The sequence below is a fragment of the Oryctolagus cuniculus genome, chromosome 6 (genome assembly GCF_051225735.1).
Source record: "Oryctolagus cuniculus isolate XC-2025 breed Fujian yellow rabbit chromosome 6, ASM5122573v1, whole genome shotgun sequence".
Lineage (NCBI taxonomy): Eukaryota > Metazoa > Chordata > Mammalia > Lagomorpha > Leporidae > Oryctolagus > Oryctolagus cuniculus.
This window is the reverse complement of record NC_142872.1, coordinates 31108266-31126482: the sequence shown is the minus strand read 5'-3', so window position 1 is coordinate 31126482 and position 18217 is coordinate 31108266. Positions and strand designations below refer to the sequence as shown.

The window sequence follows — 18217 nt, the reverse complement described above, 5'->3', positions numbered from 1 at the left end:
CAGGCTTCTGCCTGGGTCAGCCCTGGGGGTTGGGGCCATTTGGGGAGTGAGCTAGCAGATGGAAGCTCTCTTTCTGTCTCTCCCTATCTGTAACTCTGCCTTTCAAATAAAAGAATACAAGCTTTAAAAAAGCAAAAAGATAAAAGTGCTTCTATGTATGATAAAAATATTAAAAGGGGAAGATAAGAACTCCTGCTGGGCCCAGGGAACTCTACCCAGGGTGGACACCTGGCCGTACCATCTTGGTGATGTCACTGGTCCCATGACCTCCCACAATGGGAGCCTGCCATTCCAGTGGCTGTCTCCTACTTGGTCGGCGCTCTCCCTCCAGTGATCGGATGTCCCATGAACCATGTGGGTTACACTAGGTGAAGGATGGTTCTGAGAGTAAGAGATGACACAGCTGCTGGGAGGGGGGTGACACGGGTGCTGATGGTGGGGTGGGGTGGGCGTGGCAGTGTTCACAGGCTCTGACTTCCCTCTGTGTCTCTGTGTTGTGCTTTGGGAAGCTAAGAAATGGCATCTGACAGCCCCAGTCCTGAAGACAAACGGTAGTGCTCTGTGGTCAGAACCTCATTCCAGAAACCCAAAAGGCTAGGGGCAGGGGTCTGCCTGTGACACCACCTCCAGGACTGTCCCCCAATTAGGACCTGGAAATTCAAAACATAGGTGACCCGGGCGAAATGTCACGCTCCAGGAAGGAATTGTTTGGCCATTCTGCTTCCTCTTCTTTATGTTTTCTTAGATCTTTGCACCTTATAAACAGCATAATGTTAAGCATAATTGTTAAGAGCAGGAGCTAAGACAGAGACCCCTACGAGGGGTTTCCAGCTCCCCCACCTTCCCTAAGTCTCAATTTCTTTCTCTACAAAGCGGGAACACTGCTATTTACCTTACAGAGAGTGGATATGAGAATTAAACAAGCGAGTACAGGAGAAATCCTTAGCCCTGTGCCTGGCACATGTGCTAGTGGCAATTATTAATTTTTAAAAATAGATTCATTTTATTTACTTGAAAGGCAGAATGAGAGAGATCTTCCATCTACTGATTCACTCCCCAGTGGCCACAACAGCCAAGGCTGGGCCAGGCTGAAGCCAGGAGCCTGGAACTCCGTCTGAGTCTCCCACATTGGTAGCGGGGGCCCAAACACTTGGACCATCTTCCACTGCTTCCTGGGGCACACTGGCAGAGTGCTGAGTTAGAAGCAGGGCAGCTGGGACCAGAACTGGCACTCGGATATGGGATGCTTGTGTCCCAGGCAATGGCTTACCCCAGTCATTGTTAATTTTCACAAATGATTTGTGCCTGTGCTGATTTGTGACTGTGCTAAGGGGCTCATCAATGTTCACGCGTCTACTTGTCCATCTCAAACAAAACTTGGAATCCTGTCTTCTGGAGGTAGAGCTCTTCCGGAAGACCCAGGTCCATGGTTGTGCTAATCCTTCATTCAAACATTATCACCCGCGTCTGGAACCATTCAGTAAGGCTCCCCATTACACGCGCCCTGGTACTGTACGGGAGATGGAGACTGATGGAATGCTTCCTCCCATTCATCCCGGAGCCTGGCCGCCTTTGAGTGCTCCCCACTCTTTGAAATAGCAACACTTTCTTCCATTCTGTTTTAAGCTTCTGCTCGCTCCTTCTCCAAGCTAGTCCAGAGAAAGTTTCTGAGGACAGGAGGTTGCCACTAATGGGCCACTGACAGCATAACAAAGCAAAAGGAATTTTGCAGGTCACCAGCTAACAACTGTGGAGTAGCACCTTTGAAAAGTCACTTGCTCGGGGAGGGAGGGGCAGGAACAGGCAGGGCAGGGAGGGGCAGATTTCTCCCAGCTGCTGGGGACCTGGAAACAGCCTTTTTCACGGCCAGCAAAACCAGGAGGCATCCTAACAGGCAGCTTGGTGTGCGTGCACTCAAGATGCAGATTTCGGAAAGACGACCTCGGTCTGCTGAAGCCGCAGATGAAAGGTTCTCCTCCGCCTCAGACCCCTGCTCCGCCTTCAGCTGTGATCCAACATTCCCATCCTTCTCTTCTGAGCTGCTGAAGCGCACGTGCACCCACACTCACACGCGCACGCATGCACACACGCGTGCACACACATACACGCACATGCACGTGTACACATACGCACACGCGCGCACACGCACATGCACGCACACATGCACACATGCACATGTACACCCACACACATGCACACACACGTGTGCGTGCACACACATGTACAACACGCACACATGCACACACACGTACACACACATGTACAACACGCACACGCACATACACGCACACACAGACACTGTACAACATGCGCACGTGCACACACGCACACACGCACGTGCACGCACACGTGCACGCACACATGCACACGCACGCATGCACACACACAGGACTACCTGAGTGCAGCTGCGGCAAAGTTTAGCAGAGGAGCTTTGGCCATGCCGCGGCCCCCTCTGCCCACCCACCCCGACACACCTCCTCTGTGTTTGCAGTTTTTAAATTGATTTGCTGGCAGTGTGGAAGTTCCTGAGGAAGGCAACTTCAGAACCTAAGCAGTAAGCAGGGGTGTTCAGAGAAAGTTCTTCCAAGAGCCGCCTTTGCTGCCGACCAACAGAAAGCCTTGGGGAAATTCATAGCTGGGCCTGACCACCTCTCTATGCCGCTCTCCCACGTACTGCCCCAGGCACTTCCTATGTAGGCCTTAGAACTCCTATAGCCTCTTGACGCCAGATCTTCTGGGGGCCCTGCTCTAAGGCTGCTTGAGAACTACAGATGGAGGCTGGCGCTGTGGCGTAGCAGGTAAAGCCACCTCCTGCAGCGCCGGCATCCCATATGGAGACCAGTTTGAGTCCTGCCTGCTCCACTTCCACTCCAGCTCTCTGCTATGGCCTGGGATGGCAGTAGAAGATGGCCCGAGTCCTTGGGCCCCTGCTCAAGCATGGGAGACCCAGAAGAAGCTCCTGGATCCTGGCTTGGGATCAGCTCAGCTCTGGCCATTGCAGCTCTTTGGGGCATAAACTCCAAAATAAACCTCTCTGCCTTTCAAATACATAAAACTTAAAAAAAAAAACTCCACATGGCCCCCAACCTTCAATGGTTCAACCTGATGTTTCAGCTTTACGTTGGTGCAAAAGCGATACACATTTGGTGAGAGCAGCACTTTCAGTTCTGATCTTTCCTTGGGCTGGCACTGTGCAGTACGATCCTCCCTTGTAAAGTAGGGCGGCGGCAGCCCACGGGGGTTCCCAGTGTCCCTGCGATCATGAGGAGAACAACTGGTGCTCTGCAGTGTGTGCTATGCTGGGTAAGGTGGGGAGGTCACATGCATCGTCTATCCGATGTTTTCAATTCCCAATGTGTTTATTGGGAAGTAAGCCCTATGGAAATGCAGGAACACCTGCAATGATACACATTCTAGGTTCTCCATGACAGTGGCTTCCAGGTCTTTTTAAAAACAGAAGAACTCGCCGGCGCCGTGGCTCACTAGGCTAATACTCCGCCTAGCGGCGCCGGCACTCCGGGTTCTAGTCCCGGTCGGGGCGCCGGATTCTGTCCCGGTTGCCCCTCTTCCAGGCCAGCCCTCTGCTGTGGCCAGGGAGTGCAGTGGAGGATGGCCCAAGTGCTTGGGCCCTGCACCCCATGGGAGACCAGGAGAAGCACCTGGCTCCTGCCTTCGCATCAGCGCGGTGCGCTGGCCGCAGCGTGCCAGCCATGGCGGCCATTGAGGGTGAACCAACGGCAAAGGAAGACCTTTCTCTCTGTCTCTCTCTCTCACTGTCCACTCTGCCTGTCAAAAAAAAAAAAAAAAAAAAAACAACAACAACAGAAGAACTCTTCTCAAAAGCACACAAAAATATGAAATACAGAGGAAAACTATTACTTCTGGTGGAAGTCAGTCACAGTGTTGCTCAAACGGGACCTAGGATTGGAAGCTAGGAGGAAGTCACTGTGTTGGAATACTATTCTGTTATTCCTTTAAGTAACTTCAGCATACACTCAGGTCTAAACTGATGACTATGCCAAGACAACTCTTTCTGAGCCCACCCCTGCCTACCTGAGCTCATGCAGTTACTTTCATGTTCTCTGCTCTTCATGTGCTCCTTGGTTTTCTTGATGCAAGTCCTGCAAGTCTTGATGCAAGGTTCCTGGAAAGAGAGACACAGGAGGTTAGTTTTTTCAGACCTTGCATATCCGAAAACGTCTTTTAGTCTTTCCTCACATTTTAAATGATGGTTTTGGTAGGTGTACAATTCTAGACTGTAAATCATTCGCTGACACCACTACCACTGCTCCCCTCAAGCCTAAACCTCTCCAGTGTGCAGGCCTTGAACTATTAATTCCTTCCACATGGGACGCATATCCCAACTCTCAGCCCCACCTGAGTAGCTAATACTTCCTTATTCTCATCAACGAAACCTCCCTGCCTGGCCGCAATATGCCTCCTAGGAGCTCCCACAACACCTAGTACTGAACCTTTTGATGCCTTTATCACACCGTAGCATCCCTCCCTGTTTTCCGGCAGCCTCTGCTGGGAGGCGAGCACGGGTCCGGGAATGCACAGCCACAGTGCCACGCAGTAACTACTTCTAAAGCAGAGGAACAGATCATGAAGATGTGGGGTTTCTTCTTATTATTAAAAGGTACAATCTGAGCCGGCGCCGTGGCTCAATAGGCTAATCCTCCACCTTGCGGCGCCGGCACACCGGGTTCTAGTCCTGGTCGGGGCGCCGGATTCTGTCCCGGTTGCCCCTCTTCCAGGCCAGCTCTCTGCTATGGCCAGGGAGTGCAGTGGAGGATGGCCCAGGTGCTTGGGCCCTGCACCCCATGGGAGACCAGGAAAAGCACCTGGATCCTGGCTCCTGCCATCGGATCAGCGCAGTGCGCCGGCTGCAGCGGCGGCCATTGGAGGGTGAACCAACGGCAAAGGAAGACCTTTCTCTCTCTGTCTCTCTCTCTCACTGTCCACTCTGCCTGTCAAAAAAAAAAAAAAAAAAAAAAAGGTACAATCTATAATAAAGTAGTATTTATTATTATAATAATAAGGATAAATGTCCCTGTCAGTTGGTGCATGCTCCAGATTTTCGGGGAGAGGAAAAGGTGGCTCTGGAGGGAACAAACGCAACCTTGACACAAGCAGCATAGAAAGAACTCTTACAATTTCTTGTTCAATGTGTGTCTTCTATGAAGACAGGGTGGACTGCTCTGCTCACGGCTGTGTTCCCAGCACCAAGAACACAATGAAACCTTAATAATGCACCACTGAAAGACGAGCCGGCTTAGACAAAGCAAGTCCCACGTATTATCATCAGGAAGACAGAGAAGTCCCCACCCAGTCTTTATCCTCTAGGAAGAAGGGTTTGGAATGAAAACCCAATTCACCATTTCTTCCCACTCACTTCCAGAACCCTCTCCCAACTCCATATCCAAGACAAAGGCATTCTTCTTCGGACACCTGGATTTGAAGCCCTGGGAACTTCCAGTCCTCAACTTCTCCTTGCCAGTCTGTTTTCAGACTCCAAGTCCTGTTGTCTCCTCCCCCGCCTATGGCAGCTCTCTCACCAACCCTCCTTTCTCATCCCATCATAGACCCCCAGAAAGACCGCCGACCCCATCCCGAGGATCACATACATATCATTCCTTCTTTCACTCTGTGTCACCTTGACACGGCTGCTGGATGGATCTCTTGGAAGCACCACTTCTTACATGGTCTCTTCATCACTCCAACCCCATTCCAAGGCCTCCAATTCCCTTTTGTGTTAAAACACAACTTCTCTGCCACCTTTAGCATTACTTTTTTTTTTTTTTTTTAATATTTGTTAACAGAAGCAGAGAGAGAGAGAGAGAGAGAGGTCTTCCATCTGCTGGTTCACTCCCCAAGTAGCCACAACGGCCAGAGCTGGGCTGACCCAAAGCCAGGAGCCAGGAGCTTCTTCCAGGTCTCCCATGCAGGTGCAGAGGCCCAAAGACTTGGGCCATCTTCCACTGCTTTCCCAGGCCATGGCAGAGCTGGATAGGAAGTAGAGCAGCCAGGAGTCAAACGGGCGCCCATACAGGATGCTGGCACTGTAGGCAGCGGCCTTACCCACTACGCCACAGTACCAGCCCCGCATTACTTCTTTTAGGTAACATTTATTTATTTATTTGAAGGTCAGAGTTGCAGAGAGAGAGAGGGAGAGATGGGGGCAAGGAGCCAAAATAGAGAGATCTTCCATCTAGTGGTTCACTCCCCAGATGGCTGCACTGGCCAGGGCTGGGCCAGACCAAAGTCAGAAGCCAGGAGCTTCATCCAGGTCTCCCAACCAAGTGGCAGGGGCCCAAACACTTGGGCCATCTTGTGTCACTTTTCCAGACCACCAGCAGGCAATAGGATCTGAAGTGGAGTAGCTGCCACACCAACCACACGACCCCCCCCCCCCACCCCGGTTGTAGCAGGAGGCAGCTTTACCTGCTACACTGTAACACTGGCCTCAAGCCTTGCTCCTGATGCTGTTTTCCCTCCCTATGCACACCAGAGAGCTTACTGCACGTGTATCACTCTCTCACTCTGGGCAGGCAAGACGCTTCAGTGTCCCACAAGAGAGCAGCGTTGTGTGTTCTCTTCTCTGCAATGTTTTCCCCATTCCTCTCCCAATCCAATTCATCCTTCCAGACCTGGCTTAAGTCTTCACTTCTCCAATAGACCTTCACTGACAACTTCAGACCTTGCTCCTATCTCCAGCTTTAAATCCAAACACATTTATGATCTTTGCAGCCCAATTAAACTGTAATAGGTGCCTTATCCAAGACACTATCCAGTCTACAAAGCATCCAGTCTGGGTGTCCTGGATAGGCAAGTATGGTCTTCCCCTACCCATCCTGGCTGCTCTGTGATAGCAAAAACGTGAGCGTGTCCTGTTGTTGCTCCTGAGGGCAACTTACAGTTCAACTTACAGAGCGTTCAGCAGGTAATCACAGAGCTGCCACCAGAAACAAACACAGCTGGATGAAACCCCAGCCCTGAGGCAGACTAAGTGGTCAAGACACACTTGGGATGTGTGCAGCCCAAGTAGGAGTGCCTGGGTTTGAGTCCTGGTTTCACTTCCAGTTCCTGCTTCCTGCTAATGCACACCCTGGGAGATGATGGCTCCAGTAGTAGGGTCCCTGCTATAGCCTGGCCCAGTCCTGGTTGTTCTAGGCATTTGGGGAGGGAACCAGCAGATAAAAGAGCTATATCTCTCTGTCTTTATCTCTGTGCCTTTCAAATAAATAAAAAGTAAGTTTGAATTTTAACAAATAAGCTACCTTTTTAAAATAATTTTTTTGACAGGCAGAGTTAGAGAGAGAGAGAGAGAGACAGAGAGAAAGGTCTTCCTTTTCTGTTGGTTCACCCCCCTTAATGGCCGCTACGGCCTGCACGCTGCGGCCAGCGCACTGCACCGATCTGAAGCCAGGAGTCAGGTGCCTCCTCCTGGTCTCCCATGTGGGTGCGGGAGCCCAAGCACCTGGGCCGTCCTCCACTGCACTCCTGGACCACAGCAGAGAGCTGGACTGGAAGAGAAGCAACCGGGACAGAATCCGGCGCCCCAACCGGGACTAGAATCCAGGGTGCTGGCCGCAGCACACCCCTTTATTAAATGTTTTTAAAATATTTTTATTTATTTATTTGACAGGTAGAGTTACAGTGAGAGAGAGACAGAGAAAAAGGTCTTCCCTCAGTTGGTTCACTCCCCAAATGGCCACAATGGCCGGAACTACGCTGATCTGAAGCTAGGAGCCAGGTGCCTCCTCCTGGTCTCCCATGTGGGTGCAGGGGCCCAAGCACCTGGGCATTCCTTACTGCCTTCCCAGGCCACAGCAAAGAGCCGGATTGGAAGAGGAGCAGCTGGGACTGGAACCCGGAGCCCATATGGGATGCCGGTGCTGCAGGCGGAGGATTAACCTAGGGTGCCACGGCGCCGGCCCCATAATCTACCTAATAAAAAATAAAAAGAGACTGGTGTGTGGCACAGTGACCTAAGCTGCGACTTGGGACACCCACATATCAGAGGACCTGGGGTCAAGTCAACTCTCTACTTCCTGTCCAGCCTCCTGCTAATCTACCCAGAAGGCAGCTGATGATAGCTCCGCGACACGGGGCTTCTGCCGTACGTGATGGAGACCTGAATGGAGTTTCGGGCTCCGGCTTTTGCTCAGGCCCAGTCTCTGTTTTTGGGGGGCATTTGGGGAATGAACCGATGGATGGAAGATCAATTGAGTTCTCTCTCTCTTTCTGTCACTATGCCTTTCAAATAAAGAAGTAAATGTTTTTAAAATAAAAATAAGTAAATTTCAGCTAAAGCAATTTTTCACTGTATATTTGGGCAAAAGTTTTAAACCTTCTGAGCCTCGGTTTACTCATCTGTAAATTGGGATAAGAGTGCTACCTCATAGGGTTGTTGTGGCCTTGATGAGATGCAGTAAGGCAGTTTGCACACTATGCTGGAATATAGTTAAGGATACAGTATCTGGCCGGCGCCGCGGCTCAATAGGCTAATCCTCCACCTAGCGGTGCCGGCACATGGGGTTCTAGTCCCAGTCGGTGTGCCGGATTCTATCCCGGTTGCCCCTCTCCCAGGCCAGCTCTCTGCTGTGGCCCGGGAAGGCAGTGGAGGATGGCCCAAGTCCTTGGGCCCTGCACCCGATGGGAGACCAGGAGAAGCACCTGGCTCCTGGCTTCGGATCAGCGCGGTGCGCCGGCCAGCTGTACCAGCCGTGCCAGCCGTGGCGGCCATTGGAGGGTGAACCAACGGCAAAAGGAAGACCTTTCTCTCTGTCTCTCTCACTATCCACTCTGCCTGTCAAAAAAAAAAAAAAAAAAAAAAAAAAAGGATACAGTATCTGTTAACTATTGTTACAATAGACACATGGGTCCCTGTTTTTGGAGTTGAACTTTGGCCTTGACCTTGTTTTATTCTTTCTGTCACTGAGTCTGCCTTGTACACAGTGATTTCCTGCCAGTGCCTGCCTGTGTCCACCCCGTGGGTGGCCAGAGCATGCTTCTGTAAGCAGTGAGTGGCCAGGGACCAGTCCCCTCACATGAGGTCACCTGGGTCCCCACTTGGCCATGGCTCCTGCCCTAGCACTCCTAGACGGAGCACTGAGTAGTGTAGCTGCCTTACCTTTGTGAACCTTCCTAAGCCTAAGCCTTCCTTTCCTTTCATCATTACCATTGTACTTTAACAGCGGTGTGTGCTCATTGTTTTAAAAGACAACAGGGGAGAGAGTTTGGCCCAGTGGTGAAGACACTGCTTGGTATGCCCAGATCCCGTTATTGGAGCGCATGTGCTCAAGTCCTTGGCTTGCTCCTGAATCCAGCTTCTTGCTAAGGCACACCTGGTGTGTGTGCTGGGGGGGCAGTGATGGTGGCTCAAGTGTTGGGTCCCTGTCACTCATGTGGGAGACCTGGATCGAGTCCCCAGCTCCCAGCTTCAGCCTGGCCCAGCACAGGTCAACGCAGGCATCTGAGGAATGGCCCAGCAAATGGTGAACTCATCCCCATCCTGCCTCTTCAATAAATAAATGCATAAAGTGTAAAGCATGTTAAGTACAGAAGAGCGTAGTCAAGAGGAAAAGATCGACCCCCCCACACCCCAGTCCCACATTCAGGAGCAGCCAGTCAGCATTTCTCACGTTTCCACAAATCTGGTTTCCGGAAGCACATAGCACACATGCACACACCTGTGTCTCGCTGTAGTCACGTGTCAACCTTTCTCTCAGCACACACGGCTTAAAGCAACGTAGATTGCTTTGGTAGAGATCAGCCATGGTTGACTTCCTCAGTGCCCTACAGATGGGCGCTCCTGCTACTGGCACTAACACATGATGAAGGGTGCGCCGGCATCGCGGTACAGCAGGTGAAGCTGCCGCTCCGGACGCCTGCATTCCATGTTGGAGTGCCAGTTCCAGTCCTTCTCACTTGGCTTTCAATTCAACCTCCTGCTCAATGTGCCTTGGGAGGCAGCTGAAGATGACCCATATAATTGGGTCCCTGCTACCTGTGGAGGAGACAAGGATGGCGTTCCAAGCTCCTAGGGTCAGCCTGGTGTAGCCCTGGCTATTGTGAACATTTGGTGAGTGACACAGCAAACAGTAAATCTCAATCTCTCTCAATCTCTCTCTCTCTCTCTGCCACTCTCCCTTCCAAATGAATAAGTCTTTAAAATAAACACATAAGGAAACGAATAAAACACTGTGCAGAATGTCCTTATATATTTACATACAGATCATGGCGGACTCTTTAAGTCTTTAGGGCTCTGATTGCCAGGTTAGACCAGACTGTGTATAATTCCTTACATTTGATTCTATTGCCCAAGTTATCTTCCTGGACAGTGTTCGGCCTCCGGACCCACTGACTCAATGGCCAGGGTCTGGCCACCTTCTTCATTGCATCACACCAGGAGAGAGAGGCCACTTGACCATTTCCTGGTTCTGTTGGGTGGGCGGTCACACAAGCCAGGATCCTCCCTTCCTTTGGCCCACAGGGGAAGTCCTGGGCATTTGGGAAGCAAATTCCAGGGAGCAGTGTGTTCTCAGGTATCCTGGAGGAAGCCCCAGGAAGGAAGGAAACACATCAGAAGCCCAGCTGTTTTCAGTGGGGCCAGGAGGGACGTCAGTGTGACAGCAAGGCCAGAAGCTGCGACGGGCCTCTTACCAGCAGTGACGTGGCACTATTGTCCCGGCCCACATCCGTTCCCTCTCGGGCCGAGGACAGGATGGGATGTCAGGAACCGGGCCTGCTTATCTGAGGCTCGGCCTGAGTCACCGTGACCCCACACTGACTGTACTCTGAATGAAGCTTTGGGAGCCAGAGCGGAGCTGGGGCTGAACAAAGATGCATGGGGCTGTGTCCTGGTCACTGGCCGGCTGTCCTGTGACCTGCATGCAGGGAGGTGGCGAGCGTCTAAAGCTCCCAGGAACCTGGTCACTTACAGCGAAGTTGCGGCCCTGGGCGCAGGTGGACACCAAGCGCTTCACACAGGACAGGCACTGAGAGCAGCCAGTGAACATGGGGTACAGGCGCCGCCGAACTCTCTGGCCCCACACAGGCCCCGGATCTGAGGAGCTGCTTCCTTGGACATGGGTTTTTTGTTTTGATTTTTGTTATTTTTCCCCAAGATTTATCTGTTTATTTGAAAGGCAGAGTTAGAGAGAGGCAGAGAGAGAGAAGTCTTCCATCCACTGGTTCATTGCCCAGGTGGCCACAACAGCCGAAGCTGAGCCAATCTGAAGCGAGCAGCCAGGAGCCTCCTCCAGGTCTCCCATGTGGGTGCAGGGGCCCAAGGACTTGGGCCACCTTCTACTGCTTTCCCAGGCCATAGCAGAGAGCTGGATCAGAAGTGGAGCAGCCAGGACTTGAACCTGCACCCATATAGGATGCTGGCACTGCAGGCGGTGGCTTTATCTGTTGTGCCACAGCACCAGCCCCTAGCCATGGGTTTTGAATGACCTCTTTCTATGGGGCCAGACAGGCAAAACGGCCCCCAAGTTCTTGCCAATGTCCCTGTCACCCCTTCCTCTGCTGTGGCAGCTTAGGCACAGTGTGGCTTGGTTCTTCACTCAGTCTTCCTTTTTCTCCTTCCTCCCCCCCAACCCTCTTTCTCCTTCCTCTCACTATTTCTAAAGGGAAATCGAGTTCCAGGGCCAGGGTCTGTCATAGGATGGAGCAAAAGAAATTCATTTATTCATCAAGTAGAGTATCTGCCAGGTGGGGAAGTGAAGCCGCAAGCTTGCAGCTGGGCCCCGCCCGCGGCCGCCTGACCAGGGTGTTGCCAGCTGTACCCTCCTCTCTGCACGCCCACTCCTGCTGTGGGGCACTGAACACGGGCTCTCACGGTTCCAGCACTTCCTCCTCACTCTCCTGCCATCTTCCCGTGTCCCTCCTCAGGCCCCACCGCTGTCTCCTGGGACATTCTGTACCCCTGAGCCTTTGCAGAGGGGGCTGTGTTCAAGTGAGGGAGGCCGGGTGGACTGCAATCCCACGTACAAGCGTGACTGGCACTGTAACGTAAGCATGCCAGGACACAGGAAGACCAGCGGAAGAGACGGAGCAGGCAGCCAGGTGCAGGCCAGGCAGTGCCCCCACAATCACCCAGTGTGCTGTCCTGTGTCATGGCTGGGCTTTGCTCTCCTTCATGGAGCAGATATTCCAGTGTGTTTGCATTTACACACAAGTCCTGGACGTGTCAGCTTTGCCAGCCTGCTCTGCTGGGAAGGGGGACTGGTGTGAGGCAGCCAAGAACCACAGGCCCCTGTGTGTGTCTCTCCTCTGGATCTCCTCTGTGGCCTCAGGCAGCCATTGTCACCTATAAGTGGGTGACAATGGTGGCTCCAACCTTATAGTGGAATTCCATGGGGATTGAACCCAGGTCAAATGGTCTAGCCTCAGAACTCTTCATATTGTATCATGCAAACTTTCTCCCTCTCTCTCCAAGCAAAGAAATTGGTTCATTTTTAACAATATGGCCAAAGCCCCCTGGACAAACTTCCAGTGCAAAAACCCCTAAACACTGAATAAAATATATCTTTTATCTTTTCCCCAAAAAATTCCATTGCCAAAGTGGCTACAAAAAAACTGATAAGAGAGAAGAATATGCAGAGGCCAAAAACAAAAGGAAAGTGAAACTGTGTAACACATGTGAGTATGCACACAGCTTTGGGCTGAGGGCTTCTGCCAGCAGGCCACGGTGTGCAGCCTCTGTTGAATCCAACAGCTTGGGAGCACAGGAAACCAAGCTCCCTACTGCAGGTACGGAATCTAACACGGGGCGACTTGAAAAAGTTCATGGGAATTCACATTACCGATAAACTGCAGAAGGATTTCCAAACATTATGCACCAAAGCGAACACATCCTAACCTCACTTTCCATGGACTTTTTTTTTTTTTTTTTTTTGGACAGGCAGAGTTAGACAGTGAGAGAGAGAGACAGAGAGAAAGGTCTTCCTTCCGTTGGTTCACCCCCCAAATGGCTGCTACGGCCGCCACGCTGCGCTGATCCGAAGCCAGGAACCAGGTGCTTCCTCCTGGTCCTCCATGCGGGTGTAGGGCCCAAGCACCTGGGCCATCCTCCACTGCCCTCCTGGGCCACAGCAGAGAGCTGGACTGGAAGAGGAGCAACCGGGACAGAATCCAGCACCCCAACCAGGACTAGAACCCGGGGTGCTGGCACTGCAGGCGGAGGATTAGCCTAGTGAATCATGGTGCCTCCATGAACTTTTTGAAACACCCCACCATATATAACGGTTTTTAAATCTTCCTGCAGATTAACGCGCGTTGGCCACCTACTCAAACCCTCTGAAGACTTTCCATTCACCTTACCATAAAATGCAGAAGTATTTACCACAGCCCCCGAGGCCTGCGCGACCTGACGCCGCCCGTGTCTGCTGTCTTGTCTGAAACAGATGTCCTGCTCAGGCAGCGAACACCAGAGTCCACCTTCCCTTGTCCTCACACACACCAAGCTTGTTCCCGCCTTGGGGCCTGCGCCCCAGCCACCATCTGTCTGAAGCGTTGCTCCTTCCAGCCCGTGCTTGTTGCCACCTCCCTGCCTCTCCCACCCTCCCTGCTGGGCCACAGCACCCAGCTTGAGCGCCTCTTGGCACGCATCGCCACTTGGCCACCACCCACCTCCTCTAACCAGAACACACACTCCGTGGGCGCGAAGCCTCCTCTGTCCCCAGGACCTGTGAATTCTCAGTGCCCAGAACAGATCCTGCTAGTTGTTCCAAAGACATGGTTCAGCAAAGGAACAGGCAAAAGGCCCCAAGTGCTCCGAGCCCCTGCACTCCTGCTGCTCCACGAGGTCACAAGGGTGAGTGGGCAGAGAGGACCTGAGAACTGAACACAGGCTAGGACTTGCGCTCCCTGTCCCTACAGAGACTTATTCCACGTGTGACAGCATATGTACACGCATCCTTCACACAGCACCTGGCCCAAGGGCTCAGCAGCAGGAGACACTGAACAATGCACTACAGACAAAGTGAACTGGTAAACTCACTTTGGAAGAATGCTTGGAAATACCTACCTTAGTAGACTCAGTACTCAATATATCCCTGCCAATATACAAATGTGTTCAACCACAGTCATATACAGGAAGAAGAACAGCAGCAGTCTTAACACAAAAGCACTGGAAAAAGTTAAATATCAATAACAGTAGAACATGTAAATATGCTACAGTGTATCCATGCAGTGGAATATTATACAGCACAGAAAAAAGATACTACCACTACACGCATTAACACGATTCAGCTCTCTCATACACAAAGTCTATACTGTATAATTCCGCTTAAAAATAGGCCAAATTAACCTGTGGCACTAAAAGCTAAGGTGGATGGAAAGGGCAGGAATGGGGCTTCCAGAATGTGCCATCAGGGAGAGAAAAATGGCTTCTCTCCACCCTTCCAGGTTCTTTGGCTGAGTTATGAGTTACACTGACGCAAGGCAGATCAGCGAGAGAAAACCCATATTCAATTACCTGCATATGCATGGGAGCATCACAAAGCCTGAGATTTGGAGGAGGGTGAGATGACTGCAGCAGATACAGCAACCTAAGCTTCAGAAAAGACGAGGCCGGTACAGCGGGGTAAGCTTCAACCCGCAACGCCAGCACCGGTTCGAGTCCTAGCTGTTCCACTTCAGATCCAGCTTCCTGTTAACGCGCCTAGGAAAGCAACAGAAGATGGCCCAAGTGCTTGGGCTCCTGCCACCCGTGTAGGAGATCCTGACAAAGTTCCAGGTTCCTGGTTTCGGCCTGGCCCCGGCTGTTGCAGCCATTGGGGGAGTAGACCAGAGGATGGAAGATCTGTCTCTCTTTGCAACGTTCTTTTAAAAAAAAGAAAACTGAAAGGAATAGGAGCTGGGGACCTGGGCATGGGGAGTGAGGAAGGGGCAGCTCCAAGGCCTGCTGGCGGTCAGTCTGCCCCGCTATGCAGCCAGCGCCTCTTGGGCGATGACAGGCGTCTGCAGCAGTCCCCTCTTGATACAGACTCTTACTAGCATAGATTTCCTTCCTAAGGGGGGGTTCCTTCTGCAAAACTGTGGCTTCCCAGAGCTATGGCTGTGTGCAGCATCTCAGAATAACCAGATCAAAACATGCCCGAGAAGCATATTTTGGAGTTGGCACAGTCTGGGCTCTCACAGTCCTATCTGGGGGCGGTGTGTCCAAGTTTTTTCTTGATGAGGATGCTCGTTCCAAAGCTGTGTTCATTTGGTAAGAACGCGACGAGCAGGACATTTGTGCTTTGTTCACTGTCCTGGACGTGTGTGCGTTGGGTCATGTGAAATCGCTTATCTTTATTCATGAGAGGTGGTGGAGTACTGGACACATCACAGGGTTCAACTAGTACACTATACTTCCACAAAAAGATTACTTAAGGGACAGGCCTTTGGGACAGCGGTGAAGTGCTCAGGGTGTCTGGGATGCCTGCACCCTGGATCAGGGTGCCTGGGTTCAGAGTCTGGCTTTGCCATCCACCAGTTTCCTGCTAGTGTGTGTCCTGTGATATGGCAGGCGATGTCCTTGGGAGACCTGGATGGAGCTTCAGGCTCCTGGCTTCAGCCTGGTCCAGCCCCAGCCATTGAAGGCATCTGGGGAGTGAACCAGCACATGGAAGATTTCTGTCTCTCTCTCTGGCTTTCAGCTACATTTTTTAAAAAATAAAGAAATCCTGCCTGGTGGAACTGCTTGGTACATGTGTTTGCACAAAGTGAGAAAGGACTACTGCCTTCTAAGGGCTCCTTGGCAGGTGGAAAACAGGCTAAGGATGCTGGCCGTTCCTCCCTGGGCTGCACACGCCGCAGGGCCTGGGCGAGGTGCACACCTGCAGCAGGAGGCCAGAGGTGCTGGTGTCTCTGGAGTATGGGGGCAGGGGGAGCACTGACCCCAGAGTCTCCTTCCTTGGCCTCAGTGTAGCTGTTGTCCTCAGCCTCCTGCTGATGGGCAGGTGTTCTCAGAGCTCCCCAAGGGCCCACCTCCCTCCCCTGGTCTCTGCCACATCCCTCTGCTGTTTCCTCCAGGGATTTGACCAGCAGGACAGAAGTTGAAACAGCTTAAGGGAAATGGAATGAGAAGATAAACTTATTTGGGTGCATAAAAGTTTTGCAACCCATGCATGATTTTTTTCCTGATATGTGTTTTCCATGAACTTTTTGAAGATTCTCCATATACATGGATTTCAAATTGGTATTTTAAATTTTTAAAAATTTATTTGAAAGATGGAATGACATGCAGAGAGGGAGAGACAAAAACAGAGAAAGAGAGAGATTGAGAGACCCATTGATCTTCCATCCACTTGCTCACTCCTGAAATGCTGACATAGCCAGGGCTGGGCCAGGCTAATGTCCAGACCCTGAAATGCCATCCAGGTCTCTCTCCCACACGGATGGTGGGCTTGAGTGCTTGCCTCGCCCTTTGCCACCTCCCGGGACGCATTAGTATAAGGCAGAAGTACTAGGACCGGGACCAGCGCTCCAACATGGGATGCAGGAGTCCCAAGCAGCAGCGGGTCCCACTGTGTGACAATGCCCACCCATGGATGTCTAAGTGGTTTTTTTTTTTTTTGGCACCAAAACTAAGTTATTTCTTAATTTCATTTTCTATGAATTTTTAACAATTTTATTTTCTTAGAACTGTATCTATGAACTACAGTCAATCTGTTAAAAACTAAAAAAAAAAAAAATTTACAAATTGTTTTTACTTGAGAGGCAGAGGGAGAGTCGGAAAGCCACCGTCCACTGGTTCCCTTCTCAGATGCTCACAATGCGCTAGGCTGAAGCTCACGGCTGCGCTGGGGACTCATCCCACGCGTGGAAGGAACCCAGTGACTTGAGCCATTCCCTCTGCCTCCCAGGATCAGCACTAGCAGGAAGCTGGGACTGAGAGCCAGAGCCAGGAATTGAACCCAGGCACTCAGATTTGGGATGCAGGTGTGTTCAGCAGCATCCATCAAGAGGCCTAACACGCACGCTCTAAGCACTCTCAGTACCCTGGTATCTGAAATCTCGGATGTTTTACTTTGTATTATCCCTTCCCGTCATTAGACTAAGCATGCAGACAGTAGAGTCCTCTAACTTATTCACGGTTCTATACTCTGCATAAGGCACAGTGCCCATTACCTCGAAGACACTGAATGAATGAATGAGCAAATGAAGTGGCATGACTATGTGGTCAGGGCAGAAAAAGAAGCGCTCAGAGCCTGGCACTGTGGTGCAGCGGGTCAAGCCACTGACTGCAACCTCAGCATTCCATATGGGCGCAGGTTCAAGTCTCTACCGCTCCTCTTCTGATCCACTTCTCTGCTAATGGGCTGGGGAAAGCAGCGGAGGATGGCCCAAGTGCTTGGAAGCCTGCCACCCATGTGGGAGACCCGGAAAAAGCTTCTGGCTCCTGGCTTTGATCTGACCCAGCCCAGGCCAATGTGGCCAACTGAGGAGTGGACCAGTAGATGGAAGCTCTCTCTCTGTATCACTCTGCCTTTCAATGATTTATTTATTTATTTGAAAGGCAGAGTAACAGAGAGAGGGAGAGTCAGAAAGATCGTCCATCTGCTGGTTCACTCCCCAAATAGCTGCAATGGCAGGAGCTGAGCCGGTCCGAAGCCAGAAGCAATTTCTGGGTCTCTTTCATGGGTATAGTAAGTAGCCCGAGTACTTGGGCCATCTTGCATTGTCTTCCCAGGCACATCAGCAACAAGCTGGGATGCCGGCACTGCAGACAGCAGCTTAACCCGCTACGCCACAGCACCAGCCCCCAGATAAATCAATCTTAAAAAAAGTGGGGATGGGTGTGGTGCGGTGGGTTAAGCCACAGTTTGCTACATCAGTATCCTTTATGAGCACCAGTTCAAGTCCTGGCTACTCCACTTCCAATCCGGCTCCCTGCTAATACGTCTGGGAAAGCAGCAGATGAGGCACCCACAAGGGAGACCAGGATGGGGCTCCAGGCTCCTGGCTTCGACCTGGCCCAGCCTCTGCCAGTATGGCCATTTGGGAAGTGAATCAGTGGATGGCAGATCTATCTCTCCCTCTCTTCCTGTAACTCTAATAAGCAAACCTTTCTGGCTTTTTTTTTTTTAAGTCCCCTGAGTCAGAGCTCTCCGGCCACTGCATCATCCGACGATGCAGGTGACCCTGGAGTTTCTGGCTGCCAAGCAAGGCCTGAGGGGCTGCTCTCGGACTTTTTTTTTTTTTTTTTTTTTTCATTTTG

The 18217-nt window shown here is 51.6% G+C and overlaps 1 long non-coding RNA gene across 1 annotated transcript in view; it reads right to left on the bottom strand.

Annotated features, from left to right (window-relative positions):
- LOC138850172 (uncharacterized) overlaps positions 1-18217 on the bottom strand; it is a 39170-nt gene that overhangs the window by 15780 nt on the left and 5173 nt on the right. Inside the window, exon 2 of the long non-coding RNA XR_016236247.1 lies at positions 4054-4144. This is a non-coding gene — a long non-coding RNA (uncharacterized LOC138850172). The remainder of the gene's footprint in view (positions 1-4053; positions 4145-18217) is intronic.